We start from the raw sequence: 16438 nt of genomic DNA on the forward strand, positions 1-16438 counted from the left end.
GAGTGCGATTATGTTCCACTACTCTCTCACTTAGGTACCCTGGGAGAGGAGGAGGCAGTCATCCTCCAGTATTCCGTCTATTCCCCGACCTCAAGACCATTGAGCAGAGGCACATCATACAGAAATACAGATTGGATCGTCTGACCATACTGGATATGACTAGTCAGTTGGATCGGGATCTCCGACCAGAGATTGTATATTCCCACAGTATCACCCTATTTGTAATGGTAGTGTGTGTTTTGCACGTTTTGGCCACAGGCTCTTTTCAGTTTATTGTTCCCACTTCAAGTGGGATGTCACAAGCGAGGTTCAGTCATGTCCTGACAGAGGTGCTTACTGCATTCTTTGAAGATGTGAGCTGCTACATTCAGTTCCCTGGCTGTGATGATTTATTTGGGTGCAGTGAAGAAAGCTTTCTAAAGGCTAGGTTGCATTCCGCATGTAACTGGATCTATTGATTGTACACACATTACCTTAGTGGCACCACGCAACCGTGAGCAAGTTTAAAGGAACCACAAACACTGCCACTTCATTAATGTGCAAGTTTTCTGTTTAGCAGATCTGTACTTCTCCAACATCTGCGCTTGGTTCCAAGGCTCTGCTCATGAAAGATTCATCCTTCAGAACAGTAACATACCAAGGCTGATGTCACATTTCCAACTAGAGAGGGCATGACTTGTGGGTAAGTGTGATGTGTGGTTGCTTGATTATGAATGGATATCATGCAAATTGATATAAATGTGTAAATTCATATTTTTATCCTACATATTTCACACTTAGGAGACTCAGGATATCCCAACTGTGCCACTCCGAAATGCGACAATTTCTGCTGAACAACACTTTAATGACGCAAAAGGAAGGATAAATCAGCCAGTGGAGCGGACTTTTGGTCTCCTGAAAGCCAGGTTCCGCTGTCTGGACAGAACTGGTGGGCCCTCCAAAACTAACCAGGGAAGGTATGCCAGATAACCGTGGCCTTCTGCATCGTCCACAAGATTGCCCTGAGACAAGAGATACTGTTTATCCCAGAGGATCAAGAGCATGGGAACCCAGCTCCAGGGCGCTGGGAAATGCCAATTGATGATGACAATAGTGGTGAGGGTGATGGTACAGATGTGCATCAGGAACTCATCTGCAACCATTTCTACTGAAGGTAAGTGTATCTGTGAGATGTGTTGTTCACAGTTGCAGAAGGACCTCTAGTACTGACCGAGGAAATGTTTTGAGTGAATCAAACCATGTTGAGACAAGGGGAAGTGCTGTAGTATGACCATTTTAATGTGAATAATGATGCCAATGTGTTATGTCATTGTTTAAAAATGTTGAGCCTCTGAAAAAGCAGACATGTGTTATTTGTATATATTTAATACAGAAATGATCACTGATTGCTCACTTGTAAATCTGTGTACCATGTTGTCTTCATGTGTTCAACATTGAGTTGTGACTTCAGCTGGTATGTGTTGCTGTTTCTGAAGAAACAAAGTGACCATGGATTGTTCCTGTTGATGGTTGTGCCACATCTTCGTAAGGACAGCTTGTACTATAATAGTTTGACAAGTTCCTTGTTTTTCATGGTATTTTCTCTCATGATGTGTTGTTCCCAATGCAATATGTGTGCCATCATGTGTCCCAACAAATGTTTTGGTTAATGCTAGTTAATGTAAATCTGACTGCACATGGCCTCATTCCTCATTGCTTATGGCCTGCATGTGACAGTTTCTGTGTCCTATAATAATGATTTAAGTGTTCTTGTCACACATGTCTGACATGTGCATGTGCTACTCCACCAGATGTAGGCAGCACATGATTGTTAAGTTCCTGGAGTCAAGCACTGTAGTGCAGACATGTGACTGTGTACTTAATTTCTTTCTGTTATTTTGATTAAATGATCTTTGAGGCGATCCACATGTGCATGTCACATTTTTTTGGATTCATTATTTGTTCTTGACATGAAGTGTATTTGTGATTACTTTGTATTTCTAATAAATATTTGTGAAACTAGTGTTAGTACAGATTTTAGTTTTTGTAGAAAGCCCTGCTAAAGATGTATAGCTGACTTGACACACATTTAGACAGTATCTGTATGCACAGATTCAATTATGTAGATGACGAAACAATGTGCGTCTATCCTCATGTGGGCTACTACTGTACAGAGGGGATAGCACTGTTGTTATGCAGACACAACTACATTTCCAAAGGTGCAATGTTATTTGACCATGGATGATTCAAAATGTTATAAATAATATGATGGACAGTGTGTTGATAGGGGTATATAGTAATTTATTTGAACGAGAATCTAGGTACCAAAAATAATGAGTGCTCGTGTGAATAACAATCATAGGAGTGTGGATGAAAACAAACATATAAAGTGGAGGGTACAATCATGTTGGATGAAAACATTGAAGTATAGTCCCTAATTTCCGGGTACCTAAGTCCAAATGACTCCTGACGAGTACGGAAAACGAGGCAGAATCAAGGACCCGCAACAAAACAGACCATATCCAGTTCGAGAGAAGTGGGGATTACCACACTGGGGAAAGTTCCAGTCTACATTATCCCTCGTTCAAACAGAAGCCTAAACACGAGAAGCAGACTTTTGGACCAGATATCCGTTATGTTCTGGAAATGAACCACATAACAGAAGATAGGCCAGACGAGAATAACAGCCTGGCATGCTCTAACATTCTAAAGGTCTACGTCGAATTAGAATACTATCTAGTTTGAAAAACAAGGATATTATTCTCCTGTTTTGATAATAATCCTCACACTTAATCCAAAGAAGGATACCAAAATTTGAAAACGGTGACCCCAAAAGAACTGTTTTGTCCTGAAGAAGGTGTTCCCGTATCCATGGTTTTAACACCGAATCGTGTCGACGCACTGGTTTTAATATAGAGTCCAAGTGGAGCCTAGGTAACAACAGATATACATGAATTGTTGGTACTGTAGGTCCCAGAAGCAAATTTTAAAAGGTGATTGGATCAGGTAATGTGTAGCAATAGTATTTAAGCTACTGAATGAAGGGGGTTTTATTTTATTTTGATTAATAACTGTACTGTGATTGTTTGATCAATAGGTCTTTGCAAATGTATTTATTTTAATCTGCCTGTACTTGATGAGATATTGCGAACACTTTGTTCGAATACCATGTATTGAAATTTATAATGTTTTTTATTGTATATGCTTTCAGGAATTTTCTCTGAAATTGTAATTTATATGTGGAGAATAACTTTCTTCCGCTTTATGAAAAATAAAAGATTGTAAACGTTACATTTTAGTGTGGAAACTATATCTTGATGTGTATTTCAATAAGGTATGTTGGATGAATGGGATATAACCAGGAGGTAGTAAAGTGAGCAAAATAGTGAAGTAGTCTCTCCAGGGATTTTCTATTGACTTTCCAAATGACTCCTAAATCAGAGTGGGAAATATGGTGAGATTGAGTCAACAACATGAATGTGTGGCACACACAGCAACAACATTAGTGGTGAGGTGGCTTTTTGCTGGTGGCTCTGGTCTTGCAACTCTTCCCTCCTGAAGTCTTACAAGGATGGTCCCTCATACTGGGTGAGGGTGATCAGGAACTGCTGAGCCTGGGTGTGTCTGTGGGTGTAAACTCCTATCAGGGGCTCCCTTCCTATTGCAGCTGCAGAGATTGTTGTTGGTGATAAGCTAGGCATTCAATACACAAAAAAAGCAGACCAGGTCTAGAAACAATGTGTGGCTCTACCAGTCACCGTGGTCACACGTAGTGTGTATGCAAGTGAAGGTAGCTGTCTGTGTGGATTCATTGAGGGCAACAAATGTTGAACAAAGGCTAAAGCGATTCCCATCAGACCACCCTTTTTGGTGGATTTTGCGTCATGTGGGGATCGCTGAACATTCCATCCGACCATGTAGTGCGGGTGTGGGAATGAGGTAACAGTGATGTAGTCCTAATAAACATCCCAGTAAGGTGTTGGTGAAAGAGTGCAGTGCTACAGTGATGGTGATAAGTAAAAATGACTACACAGACTCAGAAAAGGGTTTAAACACAAGTCCATGTGCCAGACGTTAAGAAAGCGCCAAGTAGTGAGGCTGGCTACTGGCGCAGTGCAGAGCGGTCGACATGTTTCAGCCGTAGGGGTCAGTACCCCGGCTTTCTTCAGGACCTTGTAACATAAAAGGGCTACTGCACCTACATCAAAGTAAAGGATATGTAAAACATTGTACTACAAAAACAATATATAAATTATTGTCTACCAGGAACTCCAATACTTAAGTGTCCACTGGAGGGAGATCAATGTGTTTTCTTCCTATCAAAAACATGAAAACATTTCATCAGACACTACTAGACTATACATAAACAACCACATGTTTTACACAGAGACCGATTGGCCACAACTGCACGAATAATTTGCATTCTGCATTTTTTAAACATTTCTAAACAAGCATACTAGCTTTATCACCCTGAGGCATTTCCCCGTGGTGATACTCACCCAGCTTTGTGTGGGTGAAGACCTCACCTCACCCGGCGACCGCTCGGGAGTATGAGGCCCCGCTCTGTGGTGTAGAAAAAGGGGGGAGAGTAAGTACATAGCTTCACAGTGCCCAGTCCAATAACTCTACACTCAGATCCCAACAGACGTGTGCAAGCGATCCATCTTCCCCAAAAGTGAACTGCCCAAGGGGGTCCCATAAAACGTATGGGGACTATATAACCTGTAATATATTGCATTTCACAGGGTATCATATAGGCACTGGTGTGCATATCTCGATAACTAATCCTTCAGTAACATTGAAGGTCTAAAAGCACTGTGCATTACCATCAGTGAGAGGTACTATAAGGCACCAAAGAATGGCCAAATTGTAACATCCTTAATCACATTGTCCTCTCATTACTAAGGAGCAAAAACGACTAGAGACAAATTGGGAGTTCCAGGGCATGCTTGCTGATACACTCCTCATTGCCTTGCAGTAAATGTGCTGACCCTATCTCCCCTACACGTACTATTCCCTTAGGGTGAATGTGTTGGCTCTAACTGCTACGTGAGAACTAACATTTCAAAATTATATAGACCGGGAAGGAAGTTAACATACGGGACAGCGGGCGGCTTACCTCTCCGTCGGTACCTCCCGTCTTGTTGCGAGCGGAAGTGGAGGTGTGGGTAATGCCGCCTTGTCCACATAAGTAGTAATCGGTAATTGGATGCCGGTTGTGAGGATTTTTTCAGAAGCGAGTGCGAAGGGAAGCACTGCTTATTAGCGCATGCGCGATGGTCGAAACGCTCTGTTTCACCGCATCTGCGCAGTAAAACATTGACGCCCAGCTGTAGCGTCAGGGCTTAACGCTATCATGATAACGGGAAAAATACTTCGAAAGTTGACATACCAAATCATTTCCAGCCAGGGTGAAGTGATCATTACAAACCAGGGTGAGATGACCTGGTATAAATGGGTCCAGCTTTGTAGTCATCATATTTTGTATTTTACTCGGTCAAACATCGTGTGGCAAAAAAGCACTTTTACTGAAAAGGGCTAAATACAGCCCCTTAATTAATTATTTTCAATTCACACACAGTGAGTGTTGTTATATTAGAGTGTTTAGGAGAAGTAAAAAGGGCAGCTTGCACAAATGAGTTGGGAGAGCCATGGTTGCGAACAACACTACGTTCGCATCTATATCTAATGACCCGCAACTAGACAGTTGCTCTAAACATTAATAAACAAAACAGGTATGTGGAGGGTCGAGGGGAATCTTTAACGACCTGTCTGCTAATACCACTTATGCCAATATTCAATACACAAAAAAGCAGACCAGGCCTAGAAACAATGTGTGGCTCTACCAGTCACCGTGGTCACACGTAGTGTGTATGCAAGTGAAGGTAGCTGTCTGTGTGGATTCATTGAGGGCAACAAATGTTGAACAAAGGCTAAAGCGATTCCCATCAGACCACCCTTTTTGGTGGATTTTGCGTCATGTGGGGATCGCTGAACATTCCAGCCGACCATGTAGTGCCGGTGTGGGAATGAGGTAACAGTGATGTAGTCCTAATAAACATCCCAGTAAGGTGTTGGTGAAAGAGTGCAGTGCTACAGTGATGGTGATAAGTAAAAATGACTACACAGACTCAGAAAAGGGTTTAAACACAAGTCCATGTGCCAGACGTTAAGAAAGCGCCAAGTAGTGAGGCTGGCTACTGGCGCAGTGCAGAGCGGTCGACATGTTTCAGCCGTAGGGGTCAGTACCCCGGCTTTCTTCAGGACCTTGTAACATAAAAGGGCTACTGCACCTACATCAAAGTAAAGGATATGTAAAACATTGTACTACAAAAACAATATATAAATTATTGTCTACCAGGAACTCCAATACTTAAGTGTCCACTGGAGGGAGATCAATGTGTTTTCTTCCTATCAAAAACATGAAAACATTTCATCAGACACTACTAGACTATACATAAACAACCACATGTTTTACACAGAGACCGATTGGCCACAACTGCACGAATAATTTGCATTTTGCATTTTTTAAACATTTCTAAACAAGCATACTAGCTTTATCACCCTGAGGCATTTCCCCGTGGTGATACTCACCCAGCTTTGTGTGGGTGAAGACCTCACCTCACCCGGCGACCGCTCGGGAGTATGAGGCCCCGCTCTGTGGTGTAGAAAAAGGGGGGACAGTAAGTACATAGCTTCACAGTGCCCAGTCCAATAACTCTACACTCAGATCCCAACAGACGTGTGCAAGCGATCCATCTTCCCCAAAAGTGAACTGCCCAAGCGGGTCCCATAAAACGTATGGGGACTATATAACCTGTAATATATTGCATTTCACAGGGTATCATATAGGCACTGGTGTGCATATCTCGATAACTAATCCTTCAGTAACATTGAAGGTCTAAAACCACTGTGCATTACCATCAGTGAGAGGTACTATAAGGCACCAAAGAATGGCCAAATTGTAACATCCTTAATCACATTGTCCACTCATTACTAAGGAGCAAAAACGACTAGAGACAAATTGGGAGTTCCAGGGCATGCTTGCTGATACACTCCTCATTGCCTTGCAGTAAATGTGCTGACCCTATCTCCCCTACACGTACTATTCCCTTAGGGTGAATGTGTTGGCTCTAACTGCTACGTGAGAACCAACATTTCAAAATTATATAGACCGGGAAGGAAGTTAACATACGGGATAGCGGGCGGCTTACCTCTCCGTCGGTACCTCCCGTCTTGTTGCGAGCGGAAGTGGAGGTGTGGGTAATGCCGCCTTGTCCACATAAGTAGTAATCGGTAATTGGATGCCGGTTGTGAGGATTTTTTCAGAAGCGAGTGCGAAGGGAAGCACTGCTTATTAGCGCATGCGCGATGGTCGAAACGCTCTGTTTCACCGCATCTGCGCAGTAAAACATTGACGCCCAGCTGTAGCGTTAGGGCTTAACGCTATCATGATAACGGGAAAAATACTTCGAAAGTTGACATATCAAATCATTTCCAGCCAGGGTGAAGTGATCATTACAAACCAGGGTGAGATGACCTGGTATAAATGGGTCCAGCTTTGTAGTCATCATATTTTGTATTTTACTCGGTCAAACATCGTGGGGCAAAAAAGCACTTTTACTGAAAAGGGCTAAATACAGCCCCTTAATTAATTATTTTCAATTCACACACAGTGAGTCTTGTTATATTAGAGTGTTTAGGAGAAGTAAAAAGGGCAGCTTGCACAAATGAGTTGGGAGAGCCATGGTTGTGAACAACACTACGTTTGCATCTATATCTAATGACCCGCAACTAGACAGTTGCTCTAAACATTAATAAACAAAACAGGTATGTGGAGGGTCGAGGGGAATCTTTAACGACCTGTCTGCTAATACCCCTTATGCCAATATTCAATACACAAAAAAGCAGACCAGGTCTAGAAACAATGTGTGGCTCTACCAGTCACCGTGGTCACACTTAGTGTGTATGCAAGTGAAGGTAGCTGTCTGTGTGGATTCATTGAGGGCAACAAATGTTGAACAAAGGCTAAAGCGATTCCCATCAGACCACCCTTTTTGGTGGATTTTGCGTCATGTGGGGATCGCTGAACATTCCATCCGACCATGTAGTGCCGGTGTGGGAATGAGGTAACAGTGATGTAGTCCTAATAAACATCCCAGTAAGGTGTTGGTGAAAGAGTGCAGTGCTACAGTGATGGTGATAAGTAAAAATGACTACACAGACTCAGAAAAGGGTTTAAACACAAGTCCATGTGCCAGACGTTAAGAAAGCGCCAAGTAGTGAGGCTGGCTACTGGCGCAGTGCAGAGCGGTCGACATGTTTCAGCCGTAGGGGTCAGTACCCCGGCTTTCTTCAGGACCTTGTAACATAAAAGGGCTACTGCACCTACATCAAAGTAAAGGATATGTAAAACATTGTACTACAAAAACAATATATAAATTATTGTCTACCAGGAACTCCAATACTTAAGTGTCCACTGGAGGGAGATCAATGTGTTTTCTTCCTATCAAAAACATGAAAACATTTCATCAGACACTACTAGACTATACATAAACAACCACATGTTTTACACAGAGACCGATTGGCCACAACTGCACGAATAATTTGCATTCTGCATTTTGTAAACATTTCTAAACAAGCATACTAGCTTTATCACCCTGAGGCATTTCCCCGTGGTGATACTCACCCAGCTTTGTGTGGGTGAAGACCTCACCTCACCCGGCGACCGCTCGGGAGTATGAGGCCCCGCTCTGTGGTGTAGAAAAAGGGGGGAGAGTAAGTACATAGCTTCACAGTGCCCAGTCCAATAACTCTACACTCAGATCCCAACAGACGTGTGCAAGCGATCCATCTTCCCCAAAAGTGAACTGCCCAAGGGGGTCCCATAAAACGTATGGGGACTATATAACCTGTAATATATTGCATTTCACAGGGTATCATATAGGCACTGGTGTGCATATCTCGATAACTAATCCTTCAGTAACATTGAAGGTCTAAAACCACTGTGCATTACCATCAGTGAGAGGTACTATAAGGCACCAAAGAATGGCCAAATTGTAACATCCTTAATCACATTGTCCTCTCATTACTAAGGAGCAAAAACGACTAGAGACAAATTGGGAGTTCCAGGGCATGCTTGCTGATACACTCCTCATTGCCTTGCAGTAAATGTGCTGACCCTATCTCCCCTACACGTACTATTCCCTTAGGGTGAATGTGTTGGCTCTAACTGCTACGTGAGAACCAACATTTCAAAATTATATAGACCGGGAAGGACGTTAACATACGGGACAGCGGGCGGCTTACCTCTCCGTCGGTACCTCCCGTCTTGTTGCGAGCGGAAGTGGAGGTGTGGGTAATGCCGCCTTGTCCACATAAGTAGTAATCGGTAATTGGATGCCGGTTGTGAGGATTTTTTCAGAAGCGAGTGCGAAGGGAAGCACTGCTTATTAGCACATGCGCGATGGTCGAAACGCTCTGTTTCACCGCATCTGCGCAGTAAAACATTGACGCCCAGCTGTAGCGTCAGGGCTTAACGCTATCATGATAACGGGAAAAATACTTCGAAAGTTGACATACCAAATCATTTCCAGCCAGGGTGAAGTGATCATTACAAACCAGGATGAGATGACCTGGTATAAATGGGTCCAGCTTTGTAGTCATCATATTTTGTATTTTACTCGGTCAAACATCGTGTGGCAAAAAAGCACTTTTACTGAAAAGGGCTAAATACAGCCCCTTAATTAATTATTTTCAATTCACACACAGTGAGTGTTGTTATATTAGAGTGTTTAGGAGAAGTAAAAAGGGCAGCTTGCACAAATGAGTTGGGAGAGCCATGGTTGCGAACAACACTACGTTCGCATCTATATCTAATGACCCGCAACTAGACAGTTGCTCTAAACATTAATAAACAAAACAGGTATGTGGAGGGTCGAGGGGAATCTTTAACGACCTGTCTGCTAATACCCCTTATGCCAATATTCAATACACAAAAAAGCAGACCAGGTCTAGAAACAATGTGTGGCTCTACCAGTCACCGTGGTCACACGTAGTGTGTATGCAAGTGAAGGTAGCTGTCTGTGTGGATTCATTGAGGGCAACAAATGTTGAACAAAGGCTAAAGCGATTCCCATCAGACCACCCTTTTTGGTGGATTTTGCGTCATGTGGGGATCGCTGAACATTCCATCCGACCATGTAGTGCCGGTGTGGGAATGAGGTAACAGTGATGTAGTCCTAATAAACATCCCAGTAAGGTGTTGGTGAAAGAGTGCAGTGCTACAGTGATGGTGATAAGTAAAAATGACTACACAGACTCAGAAAAGGGTTTAAACACAAGTCCATGTGCCAGACGTTAAGAAAGCGCCAAGTAGTGAGGCTGGCTAATGGCGCAGTGCAGAGCGGTCGACATGTTTCAGCCGTAGGGGTCAGTACCCCGGCTTTCTTCAGGACCTTGTAACATAAAAGGGCTACTGCACCTACATCAAAGTAAAGGATATGTAAAACATTGTACTACAAAAAAAATATATAAATTATTGTCTACCAGGAACTCCAATACTTAAGTGTCCACTGGAGGGAGATCAATGTGTTTACTTCCTATCAAAAACATGAAAACATTTCATCAGACACTACTAGACTATACATAAACAACCACATGTTTTACACAGAGACCGATTGGCCACAACTGCACGAATAATTTGCATTCTGCATTTTTTAAACATTTCTAAACAAGCATACTAGCTTTATCACCCTGAGGCATTTCCCCGTGGTGATACTCACCCAGCTTTGTGTGGGTGAAGACCTCACCTCACCCGGCGACCGCTCGGGAGTATGAGGCCCCGCTCTGTGGTGTAGAAAAAGGGGGGACAGTAAGTACATAGCTTCACAGTGCCCAGTCCAATAACTCTACACTCAGATCCCAACAGACGTGTGCAAGCGATCCATCTTCCCCAAAAGTGAACTGCCCAAGGGGGTCCCATAAAACGTATGGGGACTATATAACCTGCAATATATTGCATTTCACAGGGTATCATATAGGCACTGGTGTGCATATCTCGATAACTAATCCTTCAGTAACATTGAAGGTCTAAAACCACTGTGCATTACCATCAGTGAGAGGTACTATAAGGCACCAAAGAATGGCCAAATTGTAACATCCTTAATCACATTGTCCTCTCATTACTAAGGAGCAAAAACGACTAGAGACAAATTGGGAGTTCCAGGGCATGCTTGCTGATAAACTCCTCATTGCCTTGCAGTAAATGTGCTGACCGTATCTCCCCTACACATACTATTCCCTTAGGGTGAATGTGTTGGCTCTAACTGCTACGTGAGAACCAACATTTCAAAATTATATAGACCGGGAAGGAAGTTAACGTACGGGACAGCGGGCGGCTTACCTCTCCGTCGGTACCTCCCGTCTTGTTGCGAGCGGAAGTGGAGGTGTGGGTAATGCCGCCTTGTCCACATAAGTAGTAATCGGTAATTGGATGCCGGTTGTGAGGATTTTTTCAGAAGCGAGTGCGAAGGGAAGCACTGCTTATTAGCGCATGCGCGATGGTCGAAACGCTCTGTTTCACCGCATCTGCGCAGTAAAACATTGACGCCCAGCTGTAGCGTCAGGGCTTAACGCTATCATGATAACGGGAAAAATACTTCGAAAGTTGACATACCAAATCATTTCCAGCCAGGGTGAAGTGATCATTACAAACCAGGGTGAGATGACCTGGTATAAATGGGTCCAGCTTTGTAGTCATCATATTTTGTATTTTACTCGGTCAAACATCGTGTGGCAAAAAAGCACTTTTACTGAAAAGGGCTAAATACAGCCCCTTAATTAATTATTTTCAATTCACACACAGTGAGTGTTGTTATATTAGAGTGTTTAGGAGAAGTAAAAAGGGCAGCTTGCACAAATGAGTTGGGAGAGCCATGGTTGCGAACAACACTACGTTCGCATCTATATCTAATGACCCGCAACTAGACAGTTGCTCTAAACATTAATAAACAAAACAGGTATGTGGAGGGTCGAGGGGAATCTTTAACGACCTGTCTGCTAATACCCCTTATGCCAATATTCAATACACAAAAAAGCAGACCAGGTCTAGAAACAATGTGTGGCTCTACCAGTCACCGTGGTCACACGTAGTGTGTATGCAAGTGAAGGTAGCTGTCTGTGTGGATTCATTGAGGGCAACAAATGTTGAACAAAGGCTAAAGCGATTCCCATCAGACCACCCTTTTTGGTGGATTTTGCGTCATGTGGGGATCGCTGAACATTCCATCCGACCACGTAGTGCCGGTGTGGGAATGAGGTAACAGTGATGTAGTCCTAATAAACATCCTAGTAAGGTGTTGGTGAAAGAGTGCAGTGCTACAGTGATGGTGATAAGTAAAAATGACTACACAGACTCAGAAAAGGGTTTAAACACAAGTCCATGTGCCAGACGTTAAGAAAGCGCCAAGTAGTGAGGCTGGCTACTGGCGCAGTGCAGAGCGGTCAACATGTTTCAGCCGTAGGGGTCAGTACCCCGGCTTTCTTCAGGACCTTGTAACATAAAAGGGCTACTGCACCTACATCAAAGTTAAGGATATGTAAAGCATTGTACTACAAAAACAATATATAAATTATTGTCTACCAGGAACTCCAATACTTAAGTGTCCACTGGAGGGAGATCAATGTGTTTTCTTCCTATCAAAAACATGAAAACATTTCATCAGACACTACTAGACTATACATAAACAACCACATGTTTTACACAGAGACCGATTGGCCACAACTGCACGAATAATTTGCATTCTGCATTTTTTAAACATTTCTAAACAAGCATACTAGCTTTATCACCCTGAGGCATTTCCCCGTGGTGATACTCACCCAGCTTTGTGTGGGTGAAGACCTCACCTCACCCGGCGACCGCTCGGGAGTATGAGGCCCCGCTCTGTGGTGTAGAAAAAGGGGGGACAGTAAGTACATAGCTTCACAGTGCCCAGTCCAATAACTCTACACTCAGATCCCAACAGACGTGTGCAAGCGATCCATCTTCCCCAAAAGTGAACTGCCCAAGGGGGTCCCATAAAACGTATGGGGACTATATAACCTGTAATATATTGCATTTCACAGGGTATCATATAGGCACTGGTGTGCATATCTCGATAACTAATCCTTCAGTAACATTGAAGGTCTAAAACCACTGTGCATTACCATCAGTGAGAGGTACTATAAGGCACCAAAGAATGGCCAAATTGTAACATCCTTAATCACATTGTCCTCTCATTACTAAGGAGCAAAAACGACTAGAGACAAATTGGGAGTTTCAGGGCATGCTTGCTGATACACTCCTCATTGCCTTGCAGTAAATGTGCTGACCCTATCTCCCCTACACATACTATTCCCTTAGGGTGAATGTGTTGGCTCTAACTGCTAAGTGAGAACCAACATTTCAAAATTATATAGACCGGGAAGGAAGTTAACATACGGGACAGCGGGCGGCTTACCTCTCCGTCGGTACCTCCCGTCTTGTTGCGAGCGGAAGTGGAGGTGTGGGTAATGCCGCCTTGTCCACATAAGTAGTAATCGGTAATTGGATGCCGGTTGTGAGGATTTTTTCAGAAGCGAGTGCGAAGGGAAGCACTGCTTATTAGCGCATGCGCGATGGTCGAAACGCTCTGTTTCACCGCATCTGCGCAGTAAAACATTGACGCCCAGCTGTAGCGTCAGGGCTTAACGCTATCATGATAACGGGAAAAATACTTCGAAAGTTGACATACCAAATCATTTCCAGCCAGGGTGAAGTGATCATTACAAACCAGGGTGAGATGACCTGGTATAAATGGGTCCAGCTTTGTAGTCATCATATTTTGTATTTTACTCGGTCAAACATCGTGTGGCAAAAAAGCACTTTTACTGAAAAGGGCTAAATACAGCCCCTTAATTAATTATTTTCAATTCACACACAGTGAGTGTTGTTATATTAGAGTGTTTAGGAGAAGTAAAAAGGGCAGCTTGCACAAATGAGTTGGGAGAGCCATGGTTGCTAACAACACTACGTTCGCATCTATATCTAATGACCCGCAACTAGACAGTTGCTCTAAACATTAATAAACAAAACAGGTATGTGGAGGGTCGAGGGGAATCTTTAACGACCTGTCTGCTAATGCCCCGGTTACTTACCGGTAATCTTCATTACTCCGAGTATAGTCTTCCTCGCCACATGATTTACATAGTGAGCTTTAGCTCCACAACAGAACCCTCCAAAGCAAAAAGAAACTACCTCCCACCCCCTCCCAACATGGCCGACCAGTCCCACCTGACCTCTATAAGAGGCGGGCCGGCCCAACCAATCAGCCTGATCTACCAAGCAAACAATGAAGCCGATAGCCAGACAGGGAGGGGGGGAGGGAACTCATGTGGCGAGGAAGACTATACTCGGAGTAATGAAGATTACCGGTAAGTAACCGGGGCATTACCTCCTCGTTAGTCTTCCTCGCCACATGATTTACATAGTGAGCAAATACCCAAGCCAACAAGGCTTCATTTACCACCATAACCACAACACCACATGGTGATGCAGAGAAACCAACCCAAGGTTGATGTAAACAACTGAAAGGAAAACAGGGCCCACAGGAAACCTGAAATCAAGACCTCCAGGAAAAGGAGGCCAACCAGGAGTCGCAGCTCCAGCACTCCGAACGGCCCCAGCGAAGTCCCCCCCGGGACCGCTAGAGACCCACGTACCAGGCGGGTGATGACCACGCCGAAGTCAGACAAAACTCCACAGAGGAGACACCCACTAAGGGGGCCCAGGGAACAGAGCCACACCTCGCAGACCGACCCTGGGCCCCCGTCGGATCCACCGAACCCAGCGAAGCGTAGGGAAGGATGCCAGCCTGTGTAAGCCCGCGAACCATGGGGGAACGAGGGCAAGTGGCCCGAACGAAACGGGTGTTATGGCTGAGTGGACAGTGGGATTTGTACCTGTGACCTTGAGGTCAAACACAGACCCCTGCAGTGCAGTTAGTCCACTGAGCCACCAGACCCGGTTACCCCCCAAAGGGCATAACACAGGTCATCCCACCGGGAAAGGAAAAACGTGCGGCTAAGAGAAGCCAAAACAGCACGCCGAACAACCCGCCCGGACAAGGGAGGAACCCCGCTGGTCGGAAAAAGCGGGAAGACACCACCCGAGTTCGAGGCCCCCGGGAAAGGACCCCGGGAAGGACACGGGGGACACGCCGGAGGGGCAACCCCGTCCGGCAAAACCCGCAAGTAGGGCGGGGAGCGGAGGAACGACCCCCGCACGCCCATCCGCCCGGCTGACACCATCGCCACCAGGGAAACCTGACAGGCTAGGAACCGCCACCGAGGGCCGGGTCCCAAAAGGGCGGGCCCCGAAGAGCTCGTAGAACGAGAGAGGGAGTATGCAAGTGTATTGCGATGTGCCTGGCGCACGTCGCCCAAAAGGCAACAAGGCGCGCGCCTCGGGAACCCGACCAGGTATTCCCTTGCGAGATCTCCCATCCAGGTACCAACCAGGCCCGACCCAGCTTAACTACTGAGATCGGACGAGAACAGGCGCCTTCAGGGTGGTACGACCGTAGGCTGCAGGATACAAGGTGAGAGTCAGGCATCCCGCCACAAGGGGCCCAAGTGGAGAATAAGCAAGCATCCGTCCAGAGATGCAGAGTGTGCGCCCGTGAGACGAGTAGGCACTGGCATGAGACTTCTCGAGTTCATGGAAGCATTGAAGCCCAAGACCCACCGTTAGGCGGGGAATCGAACTCAGGTCCAGGACCACTCTCAGCTACCGGGACTGCCGCCTCCAACCCCTGAGCTACACGTCTCCACTAACATGGAACGCTCCACGAATCCTGCGGGTCCTCCTTGTGCAGGAGCCGTGCCAATCTACTCTGTATCTTTCCAAATATGTATACGTGCTGCCGAAGCGAGCACTGGAATGCCTGCGGGAGCCCAGCCGCAAAGCCACAACCCCCGAGCCAGCAGCGTCCTCCGCTCCAGAACCAGGCCTGCACAAGGAGGCAGGCCAGCCGACAAGAGCCGGCTCAACACCGACGCCGAGAGCGGGGGACCCAACCACTGCCCGGGAAGATCCGGGATCGGCCAGGAGGCTTGAATCGCCAGCCCGGACAAAGGAGAGGGAACCCGGGGCGGTGGACCCCGCCGGGAACCAAAAACAGGAACGCCCCCACTGCAACGTTCCAAACAAGGCCATGCGCCGCCGGGCGTCCATGAGCACCCCGGCCCTGCCCAAGCGCCACCTGCCGAGGAACCGCGATCGCAGAGGGCACGGGGGAGATCCAGCAGACCGAAAGGCCACGCGAAAGACCGGTAATAAGGACCCGGAAGGAGGAGTAGAACCCGGGCCGGAGGGCCGAGCCCCCCTCCGTGAACAGAGACCTCGGAGGCAGACCGAGCCGAGGCCCTAGGCGTAGAAACA

The 16438-nt window shown here is 45.7% G+C and overlaps 1 non-coding gene across 1 annotated transcript; it reads right to left on the reverse strand.

Annotated features, from left to right (window-relative positions):
• Positions 1 to 15826: 15826 nt before the first annotated feature.
• LOC147709154 (U6 spliceosomal RNA) lies at positions 15827 to 15933 on the reverse strand. Its single transcript, XR_015296925.1, has one exon. It is a non-coding gene; the product is annotated as a U6 spliceosomal RNA (small nuclear RNA).
• Between the last annotated feature and the right edge of the window lie 505 nt (positions 15934 to 16438).

Source organism: Lissotriton vulgaris, chromosome 6, assembly GCF_964263255.1.
Source record: "Lissotriton vulgaris chromosome 6, aLisVul1.2, whole genome shotgun sequence".
In the NCBI taxonomy this organism is placed as follows: Eukaryota; Metazoa; Chordata; class Amphibia; order Caudata; family Salamandridae; genus Lissotriton; species Lissotriton vulgaris.